The sequence below is a fragment of the Rhinolophus sinicus genome, chromosome 4, assembly GCF_057876585.1.
Source record: "Rhinolophus sinicus isolate RSI-liver-muscle chromosome 4, RSI-T2T, whole genome shotgun sequence".
NCBI lineage: Eukaryota > Metazoa > Chordata > Mammalia > Chiroptera > Rhinolophidae > Rhinolophus > Rhinolophus sinicus.
The window spans coordinates 70,665,511-70,692,619 of record NC_142504.1 but is presented as its reverse complement, the minus strand read 5'-3'; the positions used below and the strand labels follow the sequence as shown (position 1 = coordinate 70,692,619).

Here is a 27,109-nt window from a genome sequence, read left to right as displayed (position 1 = left end):
AGGGGCTCCAAGGTGGAGACTCTGAGGCAGAGGAAGTGAGTGGAGACAATGTAGCTTCCAACCCCCGAAGCCCGGCCAATCTTTAAGCAAAGGGTAAAACCTGAGCAACCTTTGGGCCCTGGGGGCATTGCTGCCGGCAACCCAGCTGTGACTGAGTTCACAACCTACACCCCATACACTCCCACTGAGTTGCAGGAGCTGGGGAGGCGGTACAGACAACGCCCTGGAGATCCAGTCTCAGCTTGGCTACTATATTTATGGGATGAGGGGGCAGACAATATTCTCTGCTCCCCAGGCGAGATGGAAAAGCTAGCCTTCATGACAGTCATCTGTCCTTGCAACAAAGGTTACAGAATTGCCATAGGTTGGCCCACAACCAGGGAACCACACTCTAATGGAGTGGCTCACTGCTGCGGTACACACAGTATGGGGACAGGCTGGCGAGCTGCCAGACACTGTGAGTCAATGGCAGTCATATACTGAACTTACTCAAATCATCCGTGAAATGGGTATGAGACGTGCTATTTTCAACCCAATATGCAGGGGCCGGATGACGAGCTTTTTACAGCCAGCATGAGAGATCTGGTTTTGGACACTGCACCTGCGAGTGCTTTTGGATCCTTGGTTGCCATTCTTACACCCTATGTGGGGCGGCAGATCCATGAAGTTACAACTGCCATGGGCACCGTAGGGGATGTTGAAAACCGGCAGCAAAGTTAGGAGGTCCGCGCACTTGAGACCTGGAAGCCCAAATCAAAAGTAAACGGGCGAGGTCATGGGCCTCAGAGAGTAACACGGGCACAGATGTGGCATGATTTCCTGGCAGCAGGAGTTGACCGGGAAAAAATAGACCGACAATCTAATGCACTCTTGTTGAAACTTTGGAAACAGTTGTGCCTGGAACAGCAAATTCTGGCAAAGCCTAAAGGAGAAATCTGGGAAAGTGCGACCCGTGTCCCTCCAGGACTTCATGCAGCTGCTTGAGGCCGACTCCTTTCAGCTTGATTAGAGGTGGGGCCAAGGTACCTGGTCAGAGGGCATGAGCAGGGACCAGAGGCCCCACGTGGAACTGTCCATACATTGGTCCCCTTCTAATGTGCAGAGGGTTTTGGCCCTAGTTGACACTGGCGCAGACTGCAGTCTCGTTTATGGGAGCCCAGAACTGTTCCCTGGACCAGCAATCTGCATTGATGGCTACGGGGGAAACACTGTGACTGTGAAAGCTGTTTCCTTACCACTGGGTATAGGAAGGCTCCCTCCTCGTACCTACAAGGTTTATGTCTCCCCCATTCCGGAGTATATTCTAGGGGTGGACGTGCTACATGGCCTCAGCTTACAGGCATCAGTAGGAGAGTTTCATCTCCGGATCCGGGTGGTGAAAGTGGTGACACGTGGGCATGCTCACCACCCTCCTCAAGTGTTGCCACAGTCCGGTGTGTGGTTACAGTGCGACAGTACCACCTGCCAGGAGGGCAGGAGGAGATTGGTCGTACAATATTGGAATTGGAGAAGGCACATATTGTGAGGCTGATGCACAGTCCCTTTAACTCCCCAGTATGGCCTGTCAAGAAGCCAGATGGGACCTGGCAAATGACCGTGGACTATAGGGAGTTAAATAAGGTGACACCACTTTTGACGCAGCAGTACCTTCAATTCACGATTTGATGGATCGTCTGACTGTCCGCCTGGGAACATATCACTATGTAGTGGACTTGGCCGATGCTTTTTTCTCCATTGACATTGCACATGAGTGTCAAGAGCAGTTTGCTTTTACTTGGGACAGGCGGCAGTGGACTTTTCAAGTCCTTCCGCAAGGATACTTGCACAGCCTGGAAACTGCTCTCTGGGGCTCTGCCCAGGGAGGCTGGTGGTACCCTAAGAAGCCCAGGAAGTCTGGCTGTGCCCAGAAGGACTGGTGGTGCCCTGAGAAACCCTGGCTGTGCCTAGAGCCTGGCTGTGTCCAGGATATTGCATTCACCTCCAGGCTCCTCGCACAGGGCACCTCATGGAAGATGCTTGTCGCGTAGATTGTGAGGGGTGGAGTGTGGGGATAGAGCCAGGAGTGCAGTTTCCAGGCTCTTAGCCTCACGTGGAAAGGTGCTGGCTCAGGTAGTAAATGGCCATCAACTGTGATTGGATGACCATCAGCTGTGGCTAGTTGGTCATCAGTTGTAACCTGTGAGCCATTAGCCACTAATATAACTGCCATGGCTATGCTAGCAGAAAATGGGGGGCTAGCAAGAAGATGGTGGCTGGCAAGCATGGATTGCAGTTAGCACAGCGGAGTTTGGGTTGCAGATTGCAGAGACGTGGACAGCAGGTTGCAGATAGTGTGGCTCCTGCTTCCTGTGTCTCCAACCCAGCTTCCAGCGAGACTATGGTGGTATCACTACTCTATCAATGGCTCCTTGGGCGTTCCTTTTTGGCCTCACCATGTCCTGCATTCTTATGTGGGGAGCAGGACCAGAGACCCCACATGACACCCCATATGACACCCTCTAATTCTAATGATATCGCCTCATCCTTTTTCTCGCTTCAAGTCATTGGGTTCCTTATATTTCTGGGTCTTCTGAGTAGAATCCAAATTTGTTTGACACTGGGGGGGCTCTGCTTTGTTTTTGTCAGCCTTCCTATGGGCTTCTCTGTCTACTGGCCTTACCCTTTGGCTGGGCCAGGCCCACAAGCAGCAGACCTCCAAGAGGTAGCCTCCAAATGCCAGCTGTCAATTCCCTCACACCTGCCAAAGTACCACCTGTGGCCTCTCAGGCCTCTCTGATTCCAACTGTCCATCTGCCCTCCTCAGCCTATTTCCTGCTCCCAGTCTCCTTGGTCCATCCCTGCAGGCCTCTCACCTATGACAGGACCTCCTACAGGGACCCTCTGGTTTCTAGGGCCCTGACAGTGCTATATGAATCTGTCTTGTTTCCAACTAAATTCTTACACTTAGTGAGTCTGAGAAGAGAGATAGGCATTAGGGTATCAAATATTCAGTGTATGCCATCCTTTCCAGTAACCAGGTAGGGATGTTGTACCTGGCCAGGCCCCAGGGTCCCCAGAAAAGATGCACAGAGGATGAGGACAGACGATGTATCTGCTCTGAAACTCCTTTCTCACAGCTCTAGTGAGAACTTTCAGCAAAAGAAAACCTGCTTTCCGGGATGCAGAGTATGCTATAGGACAGGTAGAAGCAAGACTTAGAGAAATGTTTAATTGTGTAGCTGCTGATTTTCCCCCTTCATCCAACACAGTCATTTATCCCCCAGCTAATGGGGTCAAAGTGTTAGGGTTCTGAAAATAAATGTTACTTGCAAACAAGAAATAAGAGAGAATGTTTTTTAATCAAAATACTTTTATCTTCTCATTTGAAAATGGGGAAAGTCTCTTCTTTTTAAATATGCAATGTCATGAGCAGTTCATTACACTGATGCTGGGGTAGGAAGGGAAGGCCAGAGTTTGAGTGAGAGAGAAAAATAGATTATCTTTCAACAGCACTTGAGAATCAAAGATGATTTTTGAGTAGAAAGTAGTAGACTTCTCTATCGAGGATGTGGCAATGGCAAGAAATGTATCTAGAATTCAGAGTCATGAAGTCATTGGCTTAGGCCACCAGGTAGAATGCGAGCCACAGAAGCCTTTGACAGGCTTCTGAAATCTCACATCTGTAACGTCGGAATCATGGTTCATGTCTTCAAATCTTAACACAAGTGCAGTAAATGCAATTTTGTAAAGATGGATGTCACTTCAATGGGTTTTTTTTTGGTAGTCTTGAAGTTTCTGATCATGTGTTTGTAAACCAATATTTAGTCCCTGCACCTACATTCCCTACCTTGGAAAGTCAAATTCCTGGCCTCTAAGTCGGTTCTTTTCAATCTACAATTTCAGAAGCAATCTCAGGATGTTCATTTATAGCAGAGATCTGCTTCTTGCTGTGATGCTAATAAGCAGGCCAATTTTTTTTTTATTTTTTTTTTTACCTTTTAATAAAGTCATCAGCAGAAACAAGTGGGCTGCAAAGGAGCATGCAGACAGGCATTTATCCTTAGTGGGATAAGGGTTCTCTTCTTCATAATTGACAATAAATAAAGCAAATGTCTAATTAAGAGGTTGACATAGCTTAAAAACATACCTCCTTGCTTGGGAATCTAATGCCTTGAATCCTAGATTAGCAGGGTTCTGACTGGGTACATTTTAGTGTCCTGATCCAAATAGTCAATGACAGGATGTGCTGGACTTGGTAGGGCTGGGATCTCAAAGTTCAGGATGGAAGGATGTTGAGATGGACAAGTGGCGAGTCTTAAGCATCTGCAGCAAGTTCCAGGTGGTGGTGTAAGCTGACTGCAAGCAGCCAGTGGTGGGGGCTGGTTAAACAGGTAGCTGAGGCCAAACTTCAGTTCCCAAGAGGACATGTAGTGGAAAAACAGGTTCTTGGCGTCGTCACAGGAAAGAATTCAAGGACTCACTGAATAAGCCAAGCAAGTGATGAATTTATAAAAAGAAAGAGGGTAATACACTCCCAAGCTGGTGGGAGCAGGCAGGCCCAGAGAAGAGCAACTACACCAAAGAGCAAAGAAGGTTAGGAATTTATTACCATGTTTCGCCTTGTATGATGCACTTATTTTTGCCCAAGTTTGTGAGGGAAAAATAAGGATGTGCATTATACATGAGTAGTACTAATTCGGTATCTATATAGATGTTTTAAATTCTTTTATTTATGCTTATGAGTTAAAAGTGTAACTCTAGAAATCAATAACGATATCTGTATTGAAAATAATACTCTGGAAGATGATAATCAGTTTTGTTGAACTTACAATGAACTTGCAACAAGGAAGAGTTCTGGGTCTTCTATGATGTGTAAATACTGTAAATTTGTTACCAGTACATAAAACGTCTTGTACTTTGTATCTATTCTTGTTTTCTGTAATTATTTGTTACATAAAATTTCTTGTACCATAATATGTTAAAAAATAAATGCAAAAATCCTTAGTAATATAAAAAACAAATACCTAAATGTAAACAAATAAATATTTGAATTAAAAAATTAAAACAAAAGATTTTTTTCTCTGAAAGTTTGGGCCAAAAACATGGGTGAGCATTATTAACAGCAAAATATGGTACTTCCAAAATGAGGGTGCAAAATATTCAAGATTTAGGGGTGGGGTTATATGTGATCCTAGGCCAATCCTCACTGACCACTCCTTCCCATTGGGAGGAAGGATTTTTGTCCTTATTTGGCTCTTATGGGAACTGTCATGGCGGCACAGGGGTTGGAGATTTTCCTTAACCACAACGTTAATAATATTATAATCCATTATAATTAGCTGAAGTTCATTGTCAGGGATAAGATGGTGTCCTGGATCTGCTTTTGGCCACTGAAATCTAGTTCTGGCTGGCCTGGTTGCTGTACTTTTCCTTAAGGATGACCTCATTTCCTCCCTCCTTTGTCTTCCCTCACCTCCTCTTTCCCTTCCTCCCCTCTCTCTGCCTGTGGCCCTATTCTTTCTGCCTATAGTAACAGACATAGGTTGGAGCAAGACTTAGAGAAAAAGAAACTTCCATCCTATTTCAGAGAATATGGCAAAGATCATTACTGGTAAGCAACAGCTTAGTCACAAAGACAGAAAAAAACAGTAAAAGTTTGTTTTCAGGAACTAAAGAACAAAGTAAAGATCCCAAGGCACAGCACATCCTAACTACCCACCACCACCACAGCAGACACATACACTCTAATCAGTGACCACGTTGAGTGAACCTAACATGTAATATGTTCCGACAATTAGGTTTGCCAACTTGCTACCATGCGCTTACATTGGCGGCACTGTACAAACAGCTTGGTAAGGTTTCATAACCTTGGTATATCAGTGTCTCACAGCTGTGTTTGAGTCGACATGTGGTGGTGTCTTGCTGAGTGGCGTTCATTATTGTTGTCATGTTTTTGTGTGCCCTCGCGAGAATGTCTGAGCTTAAATTAGAGCAACGAACAAACATTAAATTTCTTGTTAAATTTGGCAAGAGTGGAAGGGAAATCAGGAACATGTTAGTCCAAGTTTGCGGGGATAATGCCATGAAGAAAATGGCAGTGTACAAATGGATCAAACATTTTTCTGATGGGAGCGATTGCGTGACTGATGAAGAAAGGTCAGGGCAGACACTAAGAAGCAGAACTGATGAAAATATAGCAAAAATTTGTTGAATTATGTGTCAAAATCATTGGCTGACTGTGGGAAGCATAGCAGACCAAATAAACATTGACAGAGAAACAGTCAGGAAAATCTTAACTGAAAATCTTGGCATGAGAAAGGTGTGTACAAAAATGGTCCCAAAGGAGCTCACTGATGAACAAAAGCAAAGGAGAATCGAAGTTTGCCAAGACCTTTTGGAGAGGCAAGAGAATATTTTGGGCAGTGTTACTACTGGTGATGAAACATGGGTGTACAAATATGGCCCTGAAACAAAGCGTCAAAGTACACAATGGAAGTCAGCCAGTTCCCCACGACCAAAAAAGTTCCATCAGTCCAAATCAAGAGTCAAAATGATGTTGCTAACTTTTTCGATGTCAGAGGGATTATTTATTATGAATTTGTACCAACTGGACAAACAGTTAGCCCAGTTTATTATTTGGAAGTGCTGAAAAGTCTGCTTGAAAAAGTTAGACGAAAACGACCTGAACTTTTCGCCAATAATTCATGGCTCTTGCATCATGACAATGTACCAATACACACGGCACTGTCTGAGGGAGTTTTTAGCCAGTAAACAAATAACTGTATTGGAACACCCTCGCTACTCACTTGAACTGGCCCCCAATGACTTCTTTCTTTACCTGAAGATAAAGGAAATATTGAAAGGAAGACATTTTGATGACATTCAAGACATCAAGTGTAATATGAAGACAGCTCTGATGACCATTCCAGAAAAAGAGTTCCAAGATTGCTTTGAAGGGTTGACTAGGCACTGGCGTCAGTGCGTAGCTTCCCAAGGGGAGTACTTCAAAGTTGACCATAATGATATTCAGCAATGAGGTATGTAGTACTTTTTCTAGGATGAATTTGCAAGCTTAATTGTCAGATCTCGTATAGCTCTAATATGCCTTTTCTCTCCAGCCTCATGGCTCACTCCCTAGTTGAGACCACCCACACCCCTTACCCAAATCACTGGAACAAAGCCTGCTCACTCTCCCTGGAGGGAGGCCCCCTCTCCAATCCAGTCTATCTGTGTCAGCCTGGAGGAGTTTTCAAAAACGCAAAGCTTAGCAAGTGAGTCTCCTGCTGAAAACCCTTCAGTAGCTCCACCATGACCTGAGGTGCAAACCCAACTCTGCTATCATGCCCCCTGGGTCCTATCACACCCCTCCTCCTCTACCTTACTATCTTTCTCCAGTTATAGTCAAGTCATAGAACCATTTCAGTAAATAAAACCATTCCTTATTCCAACCTCTGATTTATTGACTATTAAGTATTTGATGCACAGAGCACAGGGGTCTTGTGACTGCAACACCTCATTGGTTAACATATTAAAGTTTGAGGAGCTCAGCCCTCCACCATAAGCTCCCTGAGAATAGCTGCTTTTCATTCTTGTTCACTGTACTCTTCACAGTGGCTACAAGATGGCCACACAATACATGTTTCTTGAAGAGATTAATTATTTAATTAAGAAGAGGGAGTTGGTTCTAAAATCCTCCTGAGGTTCTTACCTCCATGTGTCTGGGAGCAAGATAGGCCTGGATTCTTTGTTAGGGCCAGAACCCACGTGGGACACAAAGGCTGATGGAGCAGTAGCCTGGCCCTCCGTGGACCCCCTGGCAGGGGTCCTGGGTTCTGTCTGTGCCTTGTTTGCTGAATAACTGGCCAAACCCCTTAACCTCTCTGGGCCTCATTTATTCCTCTATAAATGAGGCAGATAGAAATATCTGTCTTGCCTTTATCACTTAAGTCTAAGAAGGATGAATTGAGACAATACACGGGGAAAGACTTTGTAAACAGGAATCAATTATATACGGACAAGGAATCCTTGTTTTATCTGCCCTTTGATCTTCCACTCTAGCCCTGTATCCTCCCTGCATGGCAATCACCCTGCGGTGGGTGGGGCCGGGTACAGGGGGCGGGGCCGGCGCTGGCCTCCAGAGGCCTGCCTCCCAGGTCACTGCCAAAGACAAGGGCTTCTCAGCAGCGTTGTGCCAGGTGCAGAGCCGCTGGTGGCCCCTCCGTGGCCTGGCCTATCTCCGCATTGAATTTATTTCAACCATTCAATAGGGATAATGAGCAGCAAGAAATCCATCAGTCCCACATCAGTCCTGTAATCCTGACCCCATTTAACAAATCTGATGATATTTAGCATATCAGCATGTTTGCTTTCTCTCTAGCAAACAGTCAAACATGATTAAACTCTCTCCTCATTTCCATATTAATAGCACACCCATGTGTGAAGAATTTAGGAAAACATATTTCTGGAAATCTCATTTTTGATTTAAAATTTTCCAGTGTTGCAATGAACAGTGACACACTGACTTTCAGAAATGTCCTCTCCTGCCAGGGAGCTCAGAGGAGACGCTGCCCCCTTCTCTGGCAGCTTCTTCCAGTGGACAACAACATGGTCAGAAAATGCTTTCTCCCCCATCAGTTTCTTAAGGCTGCAACTTAAACATGTTCTTTCCCTACGGGGAATAGAGGAGAGGGCCTCCTGTGATCTGGGTAAAATTCCTTCTCATGCCTAAAGGCAGCAGTGAAATTACTCCACCCCCACCCAGAGTGTGACACTTTTCTGGTTCCTTTTCTGGTTGGATGGTTCCTTTTCCTCTCACCTTTTTTTTCAGATTTGGGGCTGAGATCATTTTATGGATGATGAATAGAGAGAAATATGGGTGCAGTCAAGTCCCAGACCTCCCCTAAGCACATCCTGCAAGGGGCACACTTGCCAGTCACACTCTCCTCCTTAGGGAGATACAATTGCTCTAAAGCCCCATCATGACCCTCTTATGAGGTGGCCAGGAGGTGGGTACAACTGCTGGCTCTGAAGGCAGACAGGGCAGAGTCTTGTCTCCTTCATGGAAAAGCCATCTCATTTTGAGCAAGTAGATTACCTAACATTGTTTCTTCAACTATCAAAATAGGAATAATAATAGTATTTGCATTGATCTGCCTCATAAGGCTGTTACAAGGGATTTTAAATAAAAGATACATAGAGTACGGAGCTCTGTGCTCAATAAAGGTTAGCTATTGTTATTTTGTTTTTATTGTTTTAAATAATGTATCACTAGTATCACTATTCACCGTTCCTCCCAGCATTGGTCAACAGCAATGAGGACAGAGCAGTTCCCAGCGGTGACCCATCCGTCTTGGCGAGGAAGAGGTTTGTAATCTGTATGTAGAAGAGGTGGGCCCCATCTTCCTCTGCTCTTACACTATGGTCCAGGGGTGAGGAGATGCATGTTTTACCCCAATTCTGTCTCCACCACTTGGGCAAAGCTCTAAAACTCAGGGATTTCTTGGAACTTGCTTCAAGTTCCTTGTATTCCTGAATTGGGTGCAGTGAAAGTTGTTGTATTTGAAGAAGGCTTAACAGGGCACTCACTGTAAGCAGATTTTGCCAAGGAGAAAAATTGAGATCAAAACGGAAGTTAAACTTGCTTGGGACCAGAACACTGTTCCTCTGGGTCCAAATAAATTGGTTTTTTTTCACATGGTCCCTCTGTCTCAAAAGACTAAGGAGGGATGTTGGCTGACTTCTGTGCAGCAGTCTCTCAGGACACTTTTCTGTCCAGGTTGCAGAGTCCGGTCCCACATGAGTTTTGTAATTATTGCATTTCCAATTCCAGGTGTCTGACCCTATGCTTGGAATTATCAAACTTCATTCTATTTCTGAATTCTGCCATCTGCACTGTAGTATTTCACGCTCCAGATGACATACAACTCTTGCTCTCTGAATCATTCCAAATAATTTGGGGATTTTCTTACAAAACACAAAGCAGTGAAATGGCCCTTTTTAGGTGTGAACTGGGAGTAAACAGGATGAAGGAAAAAAGGAGAGTGAGGACTCCTTCTCTTCTCTCTGCTATTGTGCTGATTCTGGCCACACTGATTTTCAGGTAGATGACGTGCAGCGTGCTTGCCTGAGCCCATCGCTGTGAGGCAGGAGGGATCCTCCCAGTGGTCACCAAGAGCTGCTTGATGCAACGTCCCAGTTTCACCCCCACCACAGGCTCGCAGGTCCCTCTGTCTTTGAATACGTGCCTGGGAAACACCATATGTGTGAACTAAGTTTATAAAGCAGTGTGTTTAAGAATAAATTTCAAGATGCTATTTTTCAGCAGCCCGTGAATCACTTAAACTCACTTGCAAAATAAACTGTTTACCAGAGGAAATCCGTTTTTGATGACCATAGAGAGAATGAACGTTGTAATAACATGGGGCTTTTGCCTCCTGACAGTCCTAGCTATTCTGCCAGGGGGCGTGAGAATAGGAAGCCATATAATATATTAAATGCAAACTCGTGAGTAGCAAAAATGTATATCACACGTAATACAGTAGACTCAGACTCTAGTTTTCAGAGATGCATGATATTTTGTCATAACAACTTGGACTTGATTTTGGTAGGAAGATGAATATTATAATTAAAAAAAAAAAAAAAGATTTTACAGAGTTACTCTGTGCCTTGATTTACCAAAGAGCCATTTGTCACCACTGGGTAATAAAAAGCATGTTGGAAAGATAGTTCCCCAGGATTAATGTTAATGTTAACTGAGAGACTAGGTACTGATATGGAAAGTGGTTGGTGTGTCCTTGATGGGCAGAGAGTTCACGTGCAGTGGAGACTGAGACTTGCCAGCCGTGTTTGTGGGTCTCAGATGCATTGTTTTTATTTTATTGTTTCTTGCTGCCTTTTCATGTCTCTGTGATTGTCAGTTGAATTGTACCTCTTCAGCTCCCTTTGCTCAGTCTGTTTTTTTTTTTTTTTTCTTATCCTTATCTAGAGAAGGGAAGTGGGTCCAGCTAATGACGATAAAAGATATGTGTAAAAAGCAATCAGCACTATTTCATCAGGAGCGAAGCCAGTATTTAGGTCATTCCTGTGGATCAGAGCCCATTGCATTGATTTCCTCATTTCTTCAGGGAGCGTCCCAAACTGTGCTGGGGGATGGTCTAGTGACAGACTGCACATCACAGAAATGTGCACCGAGGAACTGCTGACCATTTCAAGATGGAGTGCAGCAGGATTAAGAAACTGCCGGAATGCTCTTGTTTACTTGCTGCAATAATTGTACAAATTGTGCTGGCTTCTCTTTCCTGGCACAATTTCTTTTAGCAATTCCAGATAGGGCTGTTTCTAAAATCAGTCCTGACTGGGCCACCAGGGATCAAACCTATGAAACCAATTTTTCAAGTGATCAGTATATAAACCGTGTGTGAGACTTGAGTCTTTCAAGAGTGCTATGAAATGGGGTTTATAGGTAGGCACAGAAGGAAAGTGAGGTATCAAGTTTTGGCTGAAAAGCAGGTTCCAGGTCTGAGGTGAATAGAATTCAGTTGCTTCTGGCATTCCTGCTGACCACAGGGTAAAGACCATCTTGGCTCCGGCTAACCTGCTTCCATAAGGCCTAGAGAGTTGAAAGCAACTTGGATTTTTGGGTTGACTTAATACCAGCAGGTATGTCTAGCTGGTGTGCAATGTGAACCAGTTTTTTTTTTTTAATTTTTATTTAAGTGTAAACACTGAGGCAGCAAGAGCCAAATCCTATGTTCGATGCTTAAGGGATAGTCACAAATTATTTTATTGAATGTTAATATTTTTCACTCCCTGGACCTTCAGCTTTTCCTCATGGCAGGCCCTGGGCAGAGTGCACCAGGCAGGAAAGGGGAGGCTCTGGTGCGTTCCTGTGAGCTTGGAGCTTGGAGGTTGGGTAAGGCTCCAATTTTTCACTCGACATCGTTGAAGACACTGTCCTTGTTGGCACAGTGGTGTTGCAAGACACTACATGTCTGTCCACACGTGTCCATGTGTATGTCCATGTATGAACCACATGATACAGTGTTTTTGTATACACCTGTAATATAGCACTTGACACACACAAAATGCTGGAGTTCTCCAGTACCGTCACTGAGGACTGGGCTGTCTGTCATTAATCATTTTATATCCCAGTGACTAACACAGTGCTTATCCTCAATGAGTTGTGGAGATAATACCAATTTATAAGAAACCCAGAGTTATAGCCCTTACTTGACTTTATGCCAAAATACATCTCCTGTACGAAAACATCATCCATTAACTATTAAAGGGATGCTCTAAAAGGGGACGTTTTATGAGTTAAATGCAAATGTGCACTAATAACATTATTTGCTTCCTGATGCAATGTACCATGTTTCCCCGAAAATAAGACCTAGCCGGACCATCAGCTCTAATGCGTCTTTTGGAGCAAAAATTAATATAAGACCCGGTATTATATTATATTATATTATATTATATTATATTATATTACCCAGTATTATATTAAATAATATTACCCAGTATTATATTATATTATATTATATTATATTATATTATATTATATTATATTATACCCTGTCTTATATTAAAATAAGACGGGGTCTCATATTAATTTTTGCTCCAAAAGATGCATTAGAGCTGATGGTCCAGCTAGGTCTTATTTTTGGGGAAACACTAATATGAAGTACACAAAATCTCCTATGAAATATTCTTTCCTTACCGCCGAATAGTATTCCATTGTGTATATATACCACAACTTCTTTATCCATTCATCTATCGAAGGACATTTTGGATGATATAGCAACATTTGTGACAACATGGATGGATCTTGAGAGTGTAATGCTGAGCGAAATAAGTCAGACAGAAAAAGCAGAGAACCATGTGATTTCATTGATATGTGGTATATAAACCAAAAACAACACAAGAACAAGACAAACAAATGAGAAACAGAAACTCATAGACACAGACAATAGTTTAGTGGTTACCAGAGGGTAAGGGGGGTGGGGGGTGGGAGATGAGGGCAAGGGGGGTCAAATATATGGTGATGGAAGGAGAACTGACTCTGGGTGGTGAACACACAATGGGATTTATAGATGATGTAACACAGAATTGTACACCTGAAATCTATGTAATTTTACTAACAATTGTCCCCCCAATAAATTTAAAAAATAAATTAAAAAAGAAAAAGAGATATTCTTTCCAAACAACCTGAGTTTAATTATCCTTTATATGTAATGTTTACTTCACAGGAATTTCAGAGAATAGAGAAACAAGCTAAATTACACCAAAAAGAAGCAATCATACAAATCCAGACTGTGGGACATTCTATCAAACAACTGCTCCAGTATCTAAAATGAGAGCTTTAATATTAGAGACTTAAATATTATTCTCAAAAACAGAGGACGGGGATGGAGAGAATGTTTTAGATTTTGAAAAAGACTTAAGAGACATAACAGCCAAATGTAGTGTATTGTTTTATGTGGGAACTTAGTTTGGAAAAAAAAGAAAAGCCATAAAAGATATTGGGGCTAACTAGTCAAAGTGAAGCCTGAACTTTGCATTAGATGACATTAAAGAATCACATATGAAAAAGCAATTGTTGGATCTAGGTGATGGGTGTTCATTGTACCGGTCTTTCTATTTTTCTGTGTGTTTTAACATTTTATCATAAAAACTTTTAAAGGAAAGTAAAATACCAATTTGACAAGAAGGGAAAGGACATTCTAACTCTTTAAGTTAAGGAGGTAAGAATCAGTATGGTGGGTTCAGGGACCTACAAGGAACTAGACTTTGTGGACTAGCAAATCCAGCTGGGTACAGCAGACAGTGAGAAAGGAAAAGGCAGGCAGGACCTAAACTATGCTCTGGAACTTGGACTTTCTACTGGAGGCAACAAGTGCCACTGGAGGCTTTTATTTATTTATTTATTTATTTATTTATTTATTTATTTATTTATTTATTTATTTATTGTCTTTTTGGAGGCTTTTATTTTTAAGTAACAATTTTATCGACATATAATTCATATACCATAATGTTTATTGTGTTAAAGTATACAATTCAGTGGTTTGGGGTATGTTCAAAAAGTAGAGCATGCACCACTACCACCTAAATCCAGAACATATTTATCACCCCAATTTGAAACCCTGTATCCATTAGTAGTCACTCTCCACTCTCCTCACCCACCCTTAATCCCTGGCAACCACTAATTTGCTTTCTGTCTTTATGGATTTGCCTATTCTGGACATTTCACATAAATTAATAATAGAATATGTGGCCTTGCATATCTGACTTCTTTCACTTAGCACGTTCCAATGTTCATTCATGTTGTGGCATGTATCAGAAGAAGGAGGCATGGCATGACATCCAGGGGCCACACAGGAGGAGGGTCCAAGAGATCATATCACCCAAGCATGTGGGATGCAGAGAGAGTATGTGGATGCATGGTCAAGTGCCTTTATTGGAGGTCTGGGTGGAACACACACAAAAGGCATAAGGGGATTTCATTGGTGCATTTGAATGTCACTAGGTCACAGTCAGGGGAGGGCAAGAATCAGAATTTGTGACAGGGACCAGCCTTATTACACTGGTGTACCTGGTCACCTGGGCAGGTTGCTCACAGCCTGTTTGTAGGGATGTTGAGGTATCAGGAAAATATAAAATTCAAAACATTTTACAATACATTATTGTTGAGTTATAAGTGTTCTTTATGTATTCTAGATACTCGTAAATCCCTTATCAAATATATGATTTGCAAATATTTTTCTCCCATTCCATGGCTTGTCTTTTCACATTTTTTAACGGTGTCCTTTGAAGCAAAAATGTTTTTAATTTTCATGAAATCCAATTTATTTTATTTTTTCTTTTATCACTCATGCTTTTGGTGTCATATCTGACAAATCATTGCCTAATCTAAGGTCACAAAGATTTGCTCTTTTTCTAAGAATGTTATACTTTTAGCTCCTACATTTAGATTTCTGATCCATTTTGAGTTAATTTTTGTATGTTGTGTGAGGTAGCGGCCCAATTTTATTCTTTAGCATATGGCTGTCCAGTTGTCCCAGGACCATATGTTAAAAAGACTATTCTTTCTTGATTGAATGTTTTTGGCACTCCTGTTGAAAATCAATTAACCATAAATGTATGGGTTTATTTCTGGATTCTCAATTCTATTTCATTGATCTATATGTCTATTCTTATGACAGTACCATGTAATCTTATTTTTTTGTATTTTTGAGAAAATAACTTCATTTTGTTCAGTGGAATGAGCAGGTATCCAGTCTCAGAGCTTCTGGAATTGCTTCTTGGTGCCTGCAGCCTTGGTGACCTTGAGCACATTAACACGCACAGTCTTGCTCAGGGGCCAGCACTCACCCACTGTAACAATGTCACCAATCTGGACTTCTCTGAAGCAGGGGTACAGGTGCACAGACATGTTCTTGTGACGCTTCTCAAAGCAGTTGTACTTTCGGATGTAGTGGAGGTAGTCTGGGCGGATGACAATGGTCCTATGCATCTTCATCTTGGTCACCACGCCAGACAGGATGTGCCCTCGGATGGAGACATTACTAGTAAACGGGCATTTCTTGTCAATGTAGGTCCCCTCAATGGCCTCCTTGGGTGTCTTAAAGCCCAAACCAATGTTCTTGTAGTACCGCGGAAGCTTCTCTTTGCCAGTTTCTCCAAGCAGGACCCTCTTCTTAGTTTGAAAGATGGTCGGCTGCCTTTGGTAGTCACGCTCGGTCTGAATGTCCGCCATGTTCACGGGCGCCTGAAAAAAACCCAAAAAAAAACCAAGCAGTAGCATATAATCCTGATTATTGTAAATTTGTAGTAAGTTCTGAGACTGGGACTTGTGAGTATTCCAACTTTATTTTTCATTTTCAAGATTATTTTGGGTACTCTAGGCTCCTTGTGTTTCCATGTGAATTTTAGGTTCAGCTAATCAATTTTTGCCAAAAAAAAAAAAAAAAAAAAAAGCCAATTGGGATTTTGATAGATTTTATATTGTATCTGTAGATTAATTTGAAAAGTATGGACATTTCACAATAATAAATCTTCCAATCATGAGTTGTTTTTTTATTTATTTAGGTCTTCTTTAATGATGATTTGGGTCTATTCCTTTTAATGATATTTTGTAGTTTTCAGAGTATAATTTAAGTGAAATTGTTTCCTTAATTTCATATTCAGATTGTTCATTATTAGCGTATGGAAAAGCAATTGATTTTTGTATATTGATCCTGTAATCTTATTGAACTTGCTTATTAGTTCTAAAAGTGTTTTAATGCATTTCTTAGTATTTTCTACACATGAGATCACCTCATTTGTGAATAGAGATTGTTTTAGTTCAACGTTTGCCAACTGGATGAATTTTATGTCATTCTCTTGTCTAATATTTCTGGCTAGAAACTCTCATAAAATCTTAAGTAGAAGTGAAAGCATGGACATGCTTGTCTTATTTGTGATTTTAGAGAAAAAGTATTCATTTTTGTCACCAATAAGTGTAATGTTAGCCGTGTGTTTTTCATAGCTAGTCCTTATTATATTGAGGAAGTTTCCTTCTATTCCTATTTGTTAAACGTTTTTATCATGAAAGGATGTTGAATTTTGTCAAATGTTTTTTCTTCATATATTGAGATAACCATGTGGTTTTTTCCTTCATTCTATTAGTGCAGTATATTACATTGATTGATTTTCATATGTTGAACCACACTTACATTTCTGAAATAAATTTCATTTGGTTATAATGTATATCCTTTTAATATAATATTGGATTCAGTTTGATAGTATTTTGTTGAGGATTTTTGTATTGTATTTATAAGGAGTATTGGTATGTAGGTGTTTTTTTCTTGCTGAAGGCTTTGTCTGTCTTGATATCAGGGTAATACTGACCTCAAAGAATGAATTGGGAAGTGTCCTTTCCTCTTCTATTTTTTGAAAGAGTTTGTGAAGAGCTGGTGTTAATTATTCTTTAAATGTTTTACCCATGGCAGGATTCACTCATAAAGCCATCTAGACTTTTCTTTGTGGGGTCTTTCTTTTCCTTTTTTTTCTTCTTTTTTATTGAAAAATAATTGACATACATCACTATATAAGTTTAAGGCATACAGACAGCATGATGGTTTGATTCTGAAATGAATCTCACAGTAAGTTCAGCTAACTTCATTATCTCATGTAATCACAATACAAAGAAAGAAAGAAGAGAAAAAAAAATCTCTCCTTATAATGAGAGCTCTTAGGATTAACTCTCTTAACAACTTTCCTATATATCATACACCAGTGTTAATTATAGTCATCATGTTGTGTATTATATCCCTAGTAACTTATTTATATTATAACTGGAAATTTGTACCTTTTGATCACCTTCCTCAAGTTCTCCTGCCCCCATCCTCCGCCTCTGGTAACCACATATCTGATATCTTCATCTATGAGTTTGTTTGTTTTTTCAATTTTTTGTTTTTTGTTTTTTTTACATTCCACGTATAAGTGAGATCATACAGTATTTGTCTTTCTGTTACTTATCTCACTTAGCATAATGCCTTCAAGTTCCATCCATGTTGTCTTTGGTGAGTTTTTTGATGACTAATTCAATCTCTTTACTTACAGATCTATTCTGCTTCTCTATTTCTCCTTGAGTTAGTGTCAGTAGTTTGTGCCTGTTTTATCTAGGTTGTCTAATTTGTTGGCATACAATTGTTCATATATTTTCTCATAATCTAGTAGTGATGTTCCTTCTTTCATTCCTGATTTTACTAAGGAGTCTTTTCTTTCTCTCTCTCTCTCTCTCTCTCTCTCTCTCTCCCTCCCTCCCTCCCTCCCTCCCTCCCTCCCTCCTTCCTTCTTTGTTTCTCCTTCCTTCCTTCCTTCCTTCCTTCCTTCCTTCCTTCCTTCCTTCCTTCCTTCCTTCCTTCCTTCCTTCCTTCCTTCCTTCCTTCCTTCCTTCCTTCCACCAGTCTAGCTAAAGCCTTGTCAATATGGTTGATCTTTTTAAAGACTCAACATTTGGTTTCATTGATTTTCTTTATAGTTTTTATATTTTCTATTTTATCTTTTTCTGCTCTAGTCTATCATGTCCTTCCTTCTACTTATTTTGGGTTTAGTTTGCTCTTCTTTTTCTAGTTTCTTAAGATGTAGTGTTAGGTTATTGACTTGAGACCTATCTTCTTTTTATAGGCTCATTCAAATTCTGAGCTTTAGCTAAGCAGGGGAGGAGTGATGTCAGCAGGCATGTAAAAAGTGCATACTTGCCCTACATCCAGTTTAGTAGTTATTCAGTCATAGAGACTACTGGTGGCAATTCATGACAATATTTTTAATCTAGAATGAGCCTCAGTGATTATTTCATCCTTCCACTCCACTTTCCAGGAAACTGAGGTTCGGAGAGATTAAGTGACCTTTCCCAAGGTCACACAGTCAAAGGTAGAGTTTAGTACTAGTATCTGTGCACATCAGTCTAAGCTTTGCAATGGGAATGACTGGACCATGTCTATTGTCTCTTGACAACCATGGTTGCCTTCTTATAAGGAAACCTCTTGGTGTCGGTCATGGAGAATAAATGCTTCAAAGTAATCACATAAGAATATTTTGCCAATATTTTAAAGAGGGACAGACCAGAGCTCTACTTGGAAAACAAATGGGTCTTTCTACCCTAAAGACCTCTAATCAGGATCTTGTAGAATATTAGAATTGAAATTCCCAGATATGGGACTTAGGGATGGGGATGTTAGGCAGGAAGTCTTGTGTCTAATGAGATCTGTGTTAAAAGGACTAGTTATGCATCTTCTGCTGAGAGTCAGAATTGGTTCTGGAGTCTCAGACAGGGTGCAGCTCCAAGATAGAGAGGACGTTGATACAGTTATCAATGTTAAAGGCTACGGAAGCAGGAGTTATGCAGGTCAAGTAAGTAAGAGAACTGAGAAGGTTAATAAAGTTCTTTTTTCTGACAGAATGCAGGGAAGCAAAATGGAGAGGCCAAGAGAGGGGACAAGAAGCAAGGGCTTTGAGAAGTGTGGGAGAAGATACTGAGTGGGAGTTGTGGGGTGGGGGCACAGGTGGGGGCATCAAACCAGACGGAGCCAAAGTGCTATGAAAATGACCTTGCCCTCCAGCAGCCAAAAGGTGACTTAATGAAATAATTTGGCTTTGGTGGGAATGACGTGGGCCAGCTAGAAGCTGGTTCAGGGTAAGGACTGTGAGCATTCACCATGGAATGCTCAGTGCCTGTCCCGGCATGAGGACTGGGCATTTTTATTCCTATGTACTCCCCTAAAAGCCTGCTGGTCAAGCAGCATTCCAATCTGGAAGAAGCACGATCATAGAGTCCCTGTCTCCCCTTGCCCACTACTCATAAGTAGCAACTACTTTCCCTACATATCAATATGCAACCCAGGGAAAAACAGATCTGAATCTTAGCTCTCTCTCCCCTAGCTTAGGGAAAGGACTTTGGGGTGCAAGGAGGAGAAGTGACAAGAGAAGGCCCCCCAAAGGAGCTGCAGACACTAATGCTAGGGTCGAAGTGAGTCATGAGGAACTGTACTGGGTGAAGTGGGTCTCTAGAAACGCCCTCCTCTTTCCACACAGCAGTTTCTTTGGTGATCATGACTCACATGTCAATGTCCCAGGCCCTGCTCTGCAGGGGGGTGGGGGGGCACCGAAAGGTTATTCACATGGTGCATCTTGAGCAAAAGGTCCGGGGTTCAGAGTCACAGTAGAGGCGTCTTGAAGGCAGAGACATTGAACTTTTCCTCAATCATAATTTTGCCTGAATTCAGCCTCCCCCTCCCAGGTTTGGCCCCAGGTGACACTAACAAACCCTAACTCTCTCCTTTGAGGAATGGAAACACATTTCAGCGTTTCAATTGAAGCTTAGTTTGTTTTTGCGTCAAGAAGGAGGATGAGTTCTCCAATGGCACATGCTCCAATGTGCTTGTCAGAGTTGGTTGACAGTAAGATTGTTTTCAAGAAAATATTCCTGCTTCAATTCTTATTCTACCTATACGGAAATCGCAGTTATGAACACATTTAGAGTAACTGCCAAGATATCAGCAGGGAATCATTTAATATGTTTGTCTGTAAGTATCTACCATGAATACTTTGGGGCACTGAGGGAAAATAGTACCTTCAATTTTGATTAAGACAAGCAGGGAGGTGGGGATGGGGTAATCAAGAAGATGGCCATTGGTGGCCTGGAGAGAAAGTGGACCATCCTTAAAAAAAGATTGTAAAAAGAGAGTAAGAGTTGTCGTGTGTAGTGAAGATGTTGAAGAACATTTGCCTTCATTGGTTGATGTGAGCTTTTGTTTATTACCTTTTGTTTGTTACTGCATGTGACATGATAGTTAGCTTAGGGTAAAAATAATTCTGTGCTGTGATTAGGGATTGAGTAAATTCCCCCTTTGGTCTCATTCTCCCGAGTAGGGGAGATATGAGATGATGCTGCTTTCTGTCTGTTTTGCCCACATCAGCAGATAAAGTAAAGAAGTAGCTAAGTTATGTCAGGATGACGTGACAGGCACGTTGCCAGGCTTTGGAAGGCCTTGGGCTGATGGTGCCAAGCAGGAAGAGTAGATATTGCTTGTCCGGATGAACTAGCCCTACAGCCGGATAAGCAATATTCTTATCATTAACTGCCAAACCCTCCCGGAACTGGCTATTCCTTGGGAGGGGAGGCAGGCACACAAAACTTGGCTCTGCAGTGCATCTAAAGAGATATATAAGACAGACCTCAGGTGGCATAAGGATTGATTGATAGCTGTTTCAAGAGATTGCTATTCAGAAGATTTGCTGTTTCAGGACTGCTTTTCAGGATTGGATTGCTTCAGAGTAAGAGATCGGAACTTGCCTCAATGGACAGTAGAGGCTTCTTTTGTTCGTAAATTGTCATCATTCTAGCGTCTTTGGGAACTTGTATGCAGCTTGCAGCTTGCAGTATCAGAAGACTCCCTAACTTCTAGCAACAACAACAGCAATAGCAACAGCAATGGCAACAGCAGCAACATTCTTGGGAACTACCACGCAGCACAGGGAGACGGCTGAGTTTCTCTCAGCTGCAGACCCGGCAAGGTTTTGATTCCTGACTGTTCCAGTGTTGTTGCTCCTATGGTTTGGTGAGCTTTTGGCATCTACTGTAATAGTTGCTATTCTATGGAGTTTATTACTGCTTTTGGATACTCTTTATTGATGTTATTTGTGTATTTAGCCATGTAATTTTTGATCAACAGTAAACATATGTTGGGATTTCTTAAACTTATATGTACGTATACCCCTTCAACATGACATTGTTATCAATATATATAGTTTAGTCTTAACCACCTTTACTTTCTGTCATTAGCATATTCTATTAATTGTTTTTGTCTTTTGCTATTGCATATTGCTAAATAGATTTATTAGATATTGCTAAATAAATACATATTAGCCCCTCTCTAGCGTGTCCCTCCTCCTTCTTTCTCCTCATTCATCATTACATCGTGTTACTGAGTGTTTCTTTTTCCCCCAAAGAGAATATTTACATCTATGATATTTCTGCCTCAAGATGAATTTAATTTCTGGATAATTGAGTCAGATTACAAATCAAATCTATTTAATGTAAACAGAAACCCAGTTAGAAACCTTTCCACCTGAGTGACTCTGTTAATTATATTCTAGATTTATCAGCCTCCCTCTCTCTCTCTCTCTCTCTCTCTCTCTCTCTCTCTCTCATCAGACTGCCTGTGGTCAGTCCACCTCAGCGCTTTCCAAGATGGAAACCAGCCCAGTGGACAGCCCCACAACATCAGGCAACCCTAGATGCTCCAGTGTACGGGCTCAACACCTCGCAGGCAACAGTTCACTCTCATAACTTGATCTGCATCGTGGCCAAGCAACAACACACAGTGAGAAAGTTTTCAACCAATAATAGACTCCATATCATGGTTTAGAATGTGAATTAATTTTTGTAATAACCTTTTCAATGTACAAAGCATCTTGCATATTATCTCATTGGTCCTTATGTTAAACTGACCCTCCGAGTTAGATAAAAGTGGTGTTACTATTGCTGACATTCAGAGACACGAAAGGGGACTGTTTTAGATCACAAAGCTAGTTAGGGGTAATGCTACAAATATGGAGATGATCGTCTTCTCATTTGAGATGTCATGATTTGGGTTTTTGGTGTTTTTTTAACTGCATCACTTAAAAGATTGAATACTGCTAACTAATCATAAATCTTAAGACAATCTGATTTTGTAGGTAATAATGTGAACATAAATAATGGATGAAGAGTGTCTGAAAGGCTGCTGGAGTCCTCTTGAGTTTTACAGCATTCTGTTATTCTATCTCAGGGTACACAACACGTACATGGGAAGCAAAGTATCTCCTCTAGAAAAGGAATGTGTTTGTTTCCAGAACTCTGCTTTGAACTCTGAGCATTCCAGAACTCTGCTTTGAAACTTATTTCCTACATCATTTCAACATAAAATTTTAAGCCAGATTTGCTTTGTCATCCTCTAACTGTTTTTTTTTTTTTTTTGCTTAGTCATCCCCTAACTTCCTGGCTTTCCTGGTCCATACCACTGCATTATTCTCTTTCTAGCCTCAAACTGTACTTTGAGAGCCTTCCATTTGCCTTCACACAGAAGTAATATCCCTCTCTTCTGAACATCCATGGCTTTCTGTCTACAGCCATCCTGATGCATTCTCATTTTTTATCTGTTACTTATACATACATATATCTCATCTTCCTTGATTTTGGGGGAAGTTAGGCCATATTTAGGCCAGGAACAGGAAATTTCTTATCTTAAAAGCCATCTTGTCTTGCTTTGTACCTTGTATATGCTGGCTTGTGTTTGCCTTAGGCCTGGAGAAGCCGCCTGGAATATAGAAACCATCTTATCCTTTCTTGTGTTGTACTTTGTCTCCTAGGGGCTTGTGATCAATGGGCCTGGGTGGGCCTGGGCGGTCTGGAAGGAGACCTGGGGACCAGGGTGTGGAGCCAGGGGGCTTGGTCATGCCCCGAAACCCTTGGTTGCTAGAGACAATGCAATGAAAACCCCCTGAAGCATTGAAAGGGGAACAAGCTCATTTACCCCCTCCTATAAAACTCCATACCCCTTTTTGCTCAGGGAGGTTATAGTCTTTTCTAGCCTGACCTCCTGCAGCTCAAAAATGCCAAATAAATTCTAATAGACCAATTTTGGTCTCCAGCAACTCATTCCTCCAGCCGTGCCTAGCAATTTGGTGGTCTGTGTGGGGAGCTGCCTTCATCTACCCTTCAGCTGACGACTTAAGCAAGTCTTTCCTCTTTCACCCTCTGACTCAGTCAGATTTGCCGTCCAATACAAGACCTAGCACTAGGCCTGATCTTGTCCTGGGGCCAGGCCCCTCGGTCATCCATCGGCAGGGATGCCTGCCCCGGTCTGCACCCTTCCCCTCCGCCAGACCTGAGGAAACCGACAGCAGACCGCTCTGCCGTTTTCCCTTCTCCTCCGGGTGATTAAGAGGGTCTAGACTTTACATCCTTTTGCCCCCTATTCCCTTCCTTCATTACTATGGTCTCCGGCTCCTCCTCTTACCACAGGGACTCCCCTTTGGAGATCCTTTTGGACCACATTAAGAGAGGACTTTACCCTGTTTCAGAGGCTAAACGCCTTATTTCCTTTTCAACTGTGTCCTGGCCATAATATAAACTTGATAAAGCGAATCCTGGCCGCCTACCGGAACTCTTGACCTTGATGTTCTCCAAGATTTAGACAACCTCCTTCACTGGCAGGGTAAATGGAGCAAGGGTCCCTACCTCCGGTCTTTCTTTGAGCTGTGATGGGGCTTGTCCCATTTCCCACCTACGGGTGAATCACACCTCTTAGGTTTGGCTTCAGCCTCTTCTACGTCTTCCTTCCCTTGTAGCCCATGTCACCCAGGCTTGCTCTACTTGCTGCCTCTCCAACCCCCAGGGGGCCATTCAACTTCCCCCAGCCTTCCTGGCCCATCAGGCCTGCGGCCACATCCCTGGCCAAGATTGGCAAATTGATTTCACTCATATGCTGTGCATCCGCCAACACCTCTGTCTCCTCACCTTCCTGGATACTTTCTCCGGATGGCCAGAAGCCTTCTCTGCCACGTCTGAAAAATTCTCCACAGTTGCACCTGCCCTTCTCCACCACATTATCCCCCGTTTTGACCTCCCCTCAACCATCCAAAGTGACAATGGTCCTAGTTTTATTTCCCAAATCACCCAACAAGTTGCCGCCTGTCTTGGTGTTCAATGGCGACTGCACATCCTGTATTGTCACCAATCTTCTGGGAAGGTAGAAAGGGCTCATTAGCCTCAAAACTCAATCAACCAGGCTGTCCTTAGAACGCCATCAGGACTGATTTCCCTCCTCCCTATTGCCCTTTCCCACCTCCGTGGTGCCCCCCACACACACACGCTCCAACTTTCCTCAGCCCCTTTGAACTCATGTATGTTTGCCCTTTCCTCCTTGGCAACATACCCCTTCCTCTTCACCTCTCTTTGGTGATTGATTATCTCCCTACCCTTTCTCTCGCCCAGCACCTTCTCCACTACCATGCTGATACCTTCCTCTCCAAACCTCAGGCTGGAATTGAAATTCCAGCAACTCCTCTAGAACCGGGAGATGGGGTCTTCTTGAAGGCTCTCCCAGAGCAAGTCCGCCCCCTCCATCCCAAATGGGAAGGACCCTGTCAGGTCATCCTAATGACCCCCACAGCAGCCAAATTATTAGGGATACCTTCTTGGAATCACCTATCTAGGCTTAAAAGGGCCCCGGCACCAGCAACCCCAGACATAGACCAACAAAAACAACAGAAGCTGGGCCAACAAGAATGACCCCAACCAGACACCTCATCAGACATTTATGCCTGCACTCAGAGGGGGACGTGAAGGTGACAGACAACACGTAAGCAACAGACCACATGAGTAATAAGACCTCACAGGCACGTGCTGGACAAGTTTCTGGGAACTGGCCTTTGACAGGGGGCTTTATGGACTATACACCAACTGAGCAATAATCCCCAAACCCTTTATCCAGCCTGTCAAAATGAACTTTATACAGAAAACCATCGCTGAAGTTATCGGCAGGCAAATTGCTCTCACCACGCTTACAAGAGCACTGTTACAGCCCCCTCACCCAAAACTCTAATTAAGAATGCTGATTGATGCTCCCGCTCAGCAGGAAGCAGTTACAGAAGACTGACCGCCACCCCTTTTCCTAAGAACAGTTACCAAACCCAGAGGGGGAATTTGTTAGGCCATATTTAGGCCAGGAACAGGAAACTTCTTATCTTAAAAGCCATCTTGTCTTGTTTTATACCTTGTACCTGAGGGCTTGTGTTTGTCTTAGGCCTGGAGAAGCCAGAATGAATGTAGAAACCATCTTATCCTGTCTTGCTTTGTACTTTATTTGTCTCCTAGGGGCTTGTGATCAGCGGGCCTGGGCAGTGGGACAGAGGCCTGAGGGCCAGGGTGTGGAGCCGGAGGGCTTGGTCATGCCCTGAAACCCTTGGTTGCTAGAGACAATGCAATGAAAACCCCCTGAAGCATTGAAAGGGGAACAAGCTCATTTACCCCCTCCTATAAAACTCCATACCCCTTTTTGCTTGGGGAGGTTATGGTCTTTTCTAGTCTGACCTCCTGCAGCTCAAACACACCAAATAAATTCTAATAGTCCAATTTTGGTCTCCTACAACTCATTCCTCCAGCAGTGCCTAACAGGGGATAGGTTTAAATCTAAAATCACTAGATTGGTTTTGCATTGCTCACAGCAAGTACCAAGCACCATGCCTTGTGCACAGTTCTTGTGGTCACTGCTTAATGGCCCCCAAATACGTTCATGTCATAATCCCCAGAACCTGTGAATATTAGCTTATATGGCAAGAGAGACTTTGTACTTAAGAGTCATTAGATTAGATTATCCAGTATTATCTTGCTGGATCTGATATAATCACAACAGTCCTTATCAGAGGAAGACAGGAGGAGTCAGAGCCAGAGGAAAAAATGATGAGATGAAGGAGGCAGAGATTAAATGGATGTGGTTTGAAGATGGAGGAAGAGGCCACAAGCCTAGGAATGCAGAGGTAGCCACTGGAAATTGAAAAAGGCAAGGAAACAGATTCTCCCATCCAAACCTCCAGAAGGAGTCTGCCATTCTGACATCTTGACTTTAGTCCAGCAAAACTGACTTTGAAATTCTGACCTCCAGAACTAAAAGAATAAATCTGTGTTGTTTTAAGCCACTGAGTTTGTGGCAATTTGTTGCAGCAACAATAGGAAAGTAATACAGCATTTGAAGAAAAGTTTGTTGAATGAAAAAAACAAATGAATGACTATGAGTAAGTGAGTAAATGAATGAATGAATTCAAGAAGTTCTGAAAGGAATCCTTGCTTTGTCCTTTTTCTTGCTCCCAATGTCTAAATACAGTGGGAGACATTACCACAGCTAAAGCCATTCTTTAATGTTCCCCAGTATTTCTCTGGGGATTTAATTAAAATGCAAAGGTTTTAGCTAGGATTCTAGCAAGGTGGTGAACTAATCTCCCCACACGCACTGACTGCCATTGTAAAAAGGGCAACACTTGAGAGAATATAAGGGAAGAGAGGACTCGGTGAGGATGGAGGATTTGAAGGCACTGAGGAACAGGGTCCCTCTAAGGCAGGAGGGTGCAGGTCTTGGTTAGATGGAGGGCTGCCCAATGTAATATTCTGATGGCCCAGCATTGACCTGGGAAGGGGACCATGGGCAGGGTAGAGAAGGATAATAATCATCAAAATTGTACCTCACCTGCCCAAGAATCTTTCCTTGTACTGGCAGGATTTTTGCAGACTCTCTTATTTCTTTCTAAAGACAAATTCTCATCATTTTCAGGAACAAAAGTCAAGGATAAAAGCATTTTTGTTCAATGTATATCTTCCTTTCCAGTGACTGACATGCCCTCTTTTAACTTTAATTAGAAACCAAACTGAATAAAATACTTGACTTTGACATACTGTAGTGATTTAAAAGAACTTTTCAGGTGGGCAAATTGGGCGAGCAGGGGAAGAGGGAAGGGAGCGGAGTGGAGACGCGGCCCGCATCTGTGGCTGTGGAAATGCTGCGGGCATCCGCAGCTGCAGAGACGCAGGGGATCCCAGGACGGAACAGAGAAC

At 42.4% G+C, this 27,109-nt stretch overlaps 1 pseudogene; it reads right to left on the bottom strand.

Moving 5' to 3' along the window:
* Positions 1-15,229: 15,229 nt before the first annotated feature.
* LOC109460392 (small ribosomal subunit protein uS17 pseudogene) lies at positions 15,230-15,746 on the bottom strand (annotated as a pseudogene).
* Between the last annotated feature and the right edge of the window lie 11,363 nt (positions 15,747-27,109).